The sequence below is a fragment of the Terrapene carolina genome, unplaced genomic scaffold, assembly GCF_002925995.2.
Source record: "Terrapene carolina triunguis isolate 2854851 unplaced genomic scaffold, T_m_triunguis-2.0 Scaffold247, whole genome shotgun sequence".
Lineage (NCBI taxonomy): Eukaryota > Metazoa > Chordata > Testudines > Emydidae > Terrapene > Terrapene triunguis.
The window spans coordinates 444,897-451,626 of record NW_020664598.1 but is presented as its reverse complement, the minus strand read 5'-3'; positions in this window follow the sequence as shown (position 1 = coordinate 451,626).

Below are 6,730 nucleotides of genomic sequence, written 5' to 3'. Positions count from 1 at the left end.
ATAAATTCATTTTTGGTTTTCAAAAATCAGAAAAATGTTTGAAAATGGACCATTTTTCCGTTTCAGTTTTTTGTAAATTTTTCTTGGGGAATTTTGAAAAATGTGAAAAAAATTCAAAACTTTCTGTGAAAAATGCTTGGTATTTTTCACCTACCTCTAGTTTCGGGTGAGGTTGTGGCTGGTGGTAACAAGGAGGGCTGTGGTTCTGGCTTTAGATGAGATTTGGCAAATTCCTGGGGCTCGGGCTGGGGTTCGGGCTGCCGGCTCGCCCGTTGACGGGGGCGGGGCTCGGGCTGCCAGCCCCTACTGCCCGGCCCCGCTCTCCCTGGGGCTCGGGCTGCCAGCCCCACGCAGAGCGCTGGGGTTCAGGCTGCCGGCTCCCCCGCTGACAGGGGCAGGGCTCGGGCTGCTGGCCCCAATTGCCCGGCCCCGCTCTCCCTGGGGCTCAGGCTGCCAACCCTGCGCGGAGCGCTGTGGCTCGGGCTGCCTGCCCCAACTGCCCGGCCCCGCTCTCCCTGGGGCTCGGGCTGTCTGCCCTGCAACTGGGTCCCAGCAGAGTCCTCTGGCCGCCATTAATGAAATTTTTCTCGCGAACCCCCTGAAATGTCCTGCGAACCCCCAGGGGTTCGCGAACCCCACTTTGGGAACCACTGGTATAGAGGCTAGAAAGCAATGAGCAGGACCAAGTCAGCAGTGATGGCACAGCCCCCCATTCTTGAATCTCAGCTGGCTAGTTGTGATCCTGTCAGCTATCCCACAGTTCCCACAGTCTCTGCCGCCCATTGGAATTCTGGGTTAAGCTTCCAATGCCTGATACGGGCAAAACCATTGTTGCACGTGGTTCTGGGTACATGTCGTCAGTCGCGCCTCCTTCCGTGAAAGCAACGGCAGACAATTGTTTCGCGCCTTTTTTCCTGGGTTACCCATGCAGATGCCATACCACGGCAAGCATGGAGCCAGCTCAGCTCACCGCCAATGGAACATGGGGAGGACGGTAGGCGGTTGGTTATACAGTGGGGGTCTGTACTCTTGTTGGCTTTCCTGCAGCTCCAACAGACGCTTCATCATGTCCGTTTGCTCCCCCAACAGACGCTTCATCATGTCCGTTTGCTCCCTGTAGAGGTACAGACTCACCCCGTGGTGCCTCCTGCTGGTCATCTCCAGGAATTAGCTCATTTCAGCATTGGGGCACCCCCTGCAGGCCGGTGGTCCACCTGTCCTCTGGCCCCTGTGTCGCTCCCAGACCCCAGTGCCCTTTTATCTGGGGTGCTGCCCCCTGGCAGTACACCCCTCAGTACTAGGGTCTCCCCTCCCCGGGGAACCCCCACCCATTATCCCTACCTCACCTCAGAATAAGGCCACTACCAGTCACCAACTAGCCCCCGCTCCCTGGGGCAGACTGCGGTATAGGCCACTGATCACAGGCAGTGTTGGGTTTGGACCTGCTGCCTTGTCCTACGCCTGGGCTGCTCTCTGCAACCCCCAGTACCCCTTGGCCTCCTACTAGGCTGCAGCCTGGGGCTTTCCAGGCTGGAGCTCCCCAGCCCTGCTCCACTCAGGTACTCTTTCTCTAGCTTGCTGCAGCCAGGCCCTTCTTTTTCTAAGTGCAGAGAGAGACTCTTGAGCTCTTGGCTCCCAACCTTTTTATACAGGCCAGCTGTGGCTGCTTCCCCAATCAGCCTAGCTTTTAGAGCTGCAGCCCTCTGCCAGGGCTGTTTTAAGCCCTTCCAGGCAAGAGCGGGGGACCACCCCGGTACACTCCCCCATTAGCCTCAGCATCGCGTCCTGCCTCTACTCTTAGCACTCACTCAATTCTTTCCTGGCCTCTGCCACCGAATGCCTCCATGCATTAAGCTGTGGCCTCTCAGTGTGGGAGGACTGCATGAGCTTGGAAATCATGTCATCGCGAGTGTGTTTTTTTCGTCTTCTAATCTGCGATAACCTCAGGGACGGAGATGATACGGGGAGCGTAGAAACATTCTACGCTCTACAATTCTGGGGGGACTGCATGGTCACCTGTGCTGCTGAGTTCGCCACGCTGACCAAACAGGAAATGAAATTCAAAAGTTCCCGGGGCTTTTCTTGTGTACCTGGCTAGTGCATTGGAGTTCAAAGTGCTGTCCAGAGCGGTCACAATGGAGCACTCTGGGATAGCTCCCGGAGGCCAATACCATCGATTTGCATCCACACTACCCCAAATTCGACCCAGCAAAGTCGATTTTAGCACTACTCCCCTCGCCGGGGAGGAGTACAGAAGTTGATTTTAAGAGCCCTTTAGGTCGACGGAACGGGGTTGGTTGTGTGGACGCATTGTGTGATTGCAAAATCGACCTAACGCGGCTAAATTCGACCTAACCCCATAGTGTAGATCAGGCATCTGTATCTGACTTTCCACCAACATGCGTTTGCTCAGAGGATGCCATGAGCAGCATTCCACAAATCATTGCACCTATTCCCTCATCGGAATCCAATCTCTTATGGGTTGGTAACTGGTTAAAAGATAGGAAACAAAGGGTAGGAATAAATGGTTAGTTTTCAGAATGGAGAGAGGTAAATAGTGGTGTCCCCCAGGGATCTGTACTGGGACCAGTCCTATTCAACATATTCATAAATGATCTGGAAAAAGGGGTAGACAATGAGGTGGCAAAATTTGTAGATGATACAAAATTACTCAAGTCCCAGGCAGACTGTGAAGAGCTACAAAAGGATCTCTCAAAACTGGGTGACTGGGCAACAAAATGGCAGATGAAATTCAATGTTGATAAATGCAAAATAATGCACATTGGAAAACGTAATCCCAACTGTACATATCAAATGATGGGGCCTAAAGTAGCTGTTACCACTCAAGAAAGAGATCTTAGAGTCATTGTGGATAGTTCTCTGAAAACATCCACTCAATGTGCAGCATCAGTCAAAAAAGCGAACAGAATGTTGGGAATCATTAAGGGATAGATAAAACAGAAAATATCATATTGCCTCTATATAAATCCATGGTACCGCCACATCTTGAGTACTATGTGCAGATGTGGTCACCCCATCTCAAAAAAGATATATTGGAATTGGAAAAGGTTAAGAAAAGGGCAACAAAATGATTAAGGGTATGGAGCGTCTGCCATATGAGGAGAGATTAATAAAACTGGGACTTTTCAGCTTGGAAAAGAGACGACTAAGGGGGGATATGATAGAGGTCTATAAAATCATAACTGGTGTGGAGAAAGTAAAAAAGGAAGTGTTATTTACTCCTTCTCATAACAAAAGAACTAGGGGTCACCAAATGAAATTAATAGGCAGCAGGTTTAAAACAAACAAAAGGAAGTATTTTTTCACACAACGCACAGTCAACCTGTGGAACTCCTTGCCAGAGGATGTTGTGAAGGCCAAGACCATAACAGGGTTCAAAAAAGAACTAGATAAATTCATGGATAGGTCCATCTATGGCTATTCACCAGGATGGGCAGGGATGGTGTCTCTAGCCTCTGTTTGCCAGAAGCTGGAACTCGGTGACAGGGAATGGATCACTTGATGATTATCTGTTCATTCCCTCTGGGGCACCTGGCATTGGCCACTGTCCGAAAACAGGATACTGGGCTAGATGGACCTTTGGTCTGACCCAGTATAGCCGTTCTTATGTTCTTTTTGCCTCCTGGGACACGATGCAGAGGAGTTGGGAAGACAGATGAGAAGGAGCAGTTGCAAATGACTGAATATAGGATCACCCTTTGAAAAACATTCAGTCCCTTTGTCTTAGAGGGTCTAATTTTTACATAAAAAGAACAGGAGTACTTGTGGCACCTTAGAGACTAACAAATTTATTAGAGCATAAGCTTTCGTGGGCTACAACCCACTTCTTCGGATGCACACGGCTGCTACTCTGAAACCTGTCATTTTTACATAGCTACTCATGTTACAGATTGGTTGCTCCACTCTGCAAGGGAAGGGGTTTGCCTGGTAAGATTTCTGTCTCCTTGCTCTGGTCAAACATGGTCCATCTGCACTGCTGAGAATCCATGGGTAGGAATTCATTTTGGAAATGTCTCCATTCACGTGTCTTGTGCTAACAGCTGGTCTTGCAGGGTTAAATTTCAGCTGTGTCATATACAGGGAATGGGGTGGCTGTGCCACCTGGTGGTGTGATCACCTCACATCTTATATTATACTAAGCAGAGTTGGGTCTGGTTTGGAAAGTAATTGGATGGGAGACCTCCCAGGAAAATTCAGGATGCTGCAGGAAGTATTATTTGTAACTGATGGTGGTCATCTTCTAGGGTCTATACTAAACCAATGCCCCAGAATAGTGCTAGAAGAGCAGTGTTGTGTTTGTCTTTCAGATGACACACAGAGAGGCTCTAAATTCTAATGATCATCAGAACTCTAAACAGAGCTCATGGCACTTTCCATAAAAGTAGGGTGTTAGCCAGACCATTGGGGCTACATTTTAATGAGAAGTTACATTCTGCTGATCAAAACTCCCCCTGAAATTTCAATTGGATGCTATTGTCTTCACTCCTTGTCCTGAACTGTTGTGTAAAGCTGCTATTAAATGCCTGCTCTATTTCACTTTTAATTATCGTTACTATTTTTTCATATAGAGCTATAAGCTTATGCAGCACTTTACTTCTAGATCTATGTTTTCTATCCCACAGAACTGACTCTCAAACTATGACCAACACAAGGCACGGGCAACGATTCAGGACGGGGAGGATGTGGGGATTATTAATGAGGAAAAGAGGGAGGAGAGATAGCTGGACAAAGATTTGGAGGAGGATACCTGACAGAGGACGACAGGGAGATGCTGTAATAGGAAAGAAGGATATAGAGCTGAGGGAGGGGGAAATGCAGAAAAAAGGAACAGTAAAGTAAGAGGACTGGGAAGAGTTTAGATGGTGGGTGGGTGGGGAGTTGCTAAGAGAAAGTGAGAGCAGAGGTGTAGGTGGGGAATTACATAAGGCCTTGCATATTAACATGAGCTTGAATTGGATGTGTTGAGGCAGGAAGCCACAAGCATATGAAGGCATCACTATGGAGCAGAAGGAGACAAAGACGACATTACTAGTGGTATTTTGGACAGGTTGAAGAGGAGAAGGTTACAACAATAAGGGCAAGAACTGACCATGGTTTTAATGGTGGGAACAGGAAGGAAAGAGTGGATTCTGGTGATAATTAAGAGGAAGAAGAAACAGGACTTAGCGAGAGCCTAAGTGGTGGGTGTGTTCCTGGGAACATGAGGGAAAAGGCAGGTTAGAAAAGATCAGAGGCAGCGAACTGACTGTGGTTAGACTCCACAGAAAAAGGGGTCTTAGCAAAGAAGATGATCCAGCATGGGAGTGCTGAATTAGATAGAAGAGGAGCTGTGACAGAAGGGAACAAGAGATGACTGGAGAGCTAGGGAGGAGAGCCAGGAGAACGGAGTGATTCATAATACAAAGGCTGCAGTGAGCCTGGAAAGAGGTTTTTAACTATATAGAGAACATGTATATTTCAGGACCTATGGGAGGCTCATGTGGAATGCACCATGACCAGGTGAGGCACAGGCAGCTGCATGAAGCTGGTTTAACCTTAACCAGTCAGAGGGCCTAATGTTCTTCTTATTTTACTCTAGTGAAACCCCAATGTACTATTGCCAGCCCCAGGTATTCAAAGATCATGAGTCAGGTCCCAAAAAATCACGGAGATTGGCTTTAAAATCATGAGAATTAAAAGAAAAAAAATTGACTTCTGGTTTCTGAGCCTTTAGGAGCACTCAGGCACAGGTGCCAGCTTCCTCATTTCCCCCAGGGGGGCTAGATCCTTGCTCTGCCTCAGGCCCTGCCCCACTCCACCCCTAGCTCCAAGGCCCCACCCCTGCCTGCCCCACCTCTTCCCCTCCAGCGTCTCCTGCACACCGCTGTTTGGGAGGCGCGGGGTGGGAGGAGGAACTGATTGGCAGGGCCGCCAGTGAGTGCTGAGAACCCACTATTTTTTCTCCAGGGTTTCTCTAGCCTCAGAGTACCCACGGAGTCAGCACCTATGCACTCAGGTCACATTTGCAAGATTCTCTCTGCTACCAGGAGGGCTAGAAACTTACCCTTTTTATATGAAAGCTGAGATTCTCACGTAATCACTTGCCTCCAGGATCTGGGGCAGTAAGTAAAACACCAAATATTAGGAGACTCACAATAAAAATTGAGAAAATTGGCAACAACAAGACCTCTGACTTCACTGGAATTACTCTTCGTTTTGGGTAGTTTTCACTGCAGCATTAACTTGGTGATTGGCACCTGAATTAGCCTAGCCTGGGCCTGAGCAGCCATGCTGAAAAACCATATCCAAGCTACTGTGTCCTTACTGGGTGCTGCACTGTGGTAGCTCTTGCCATGAGGGCATGCTACTGGGCCAAAATTACCCTGTTGTCATTATATTGGGGGCCTGACTTGAGATTTTTGAATGCTTCAGATTGGCAATACATCTGTGCTTCTCGCTTGCCTCGCCATTCCCCTGTCCCTCTCCCACCCCTTCACCTTCCCTGTCCCTTGCCATTACCACACCTGCAGCCCAACCCCTCCCTTGCCATCACCACATCTGCTGTCCCCCCCTCCCTTGCCATCACCACAACCGCTGTCCCCCTCGCCTTCACCGCACCCACTACCCCCCTCCCTTGCCTTCACCACAACCGCTGTCCCCCTCGCCTTCACCACACCCACTACCCCCCCTCGCCTTCACCACACCCGCTGTCCCCCCTCGCCTTCACCAC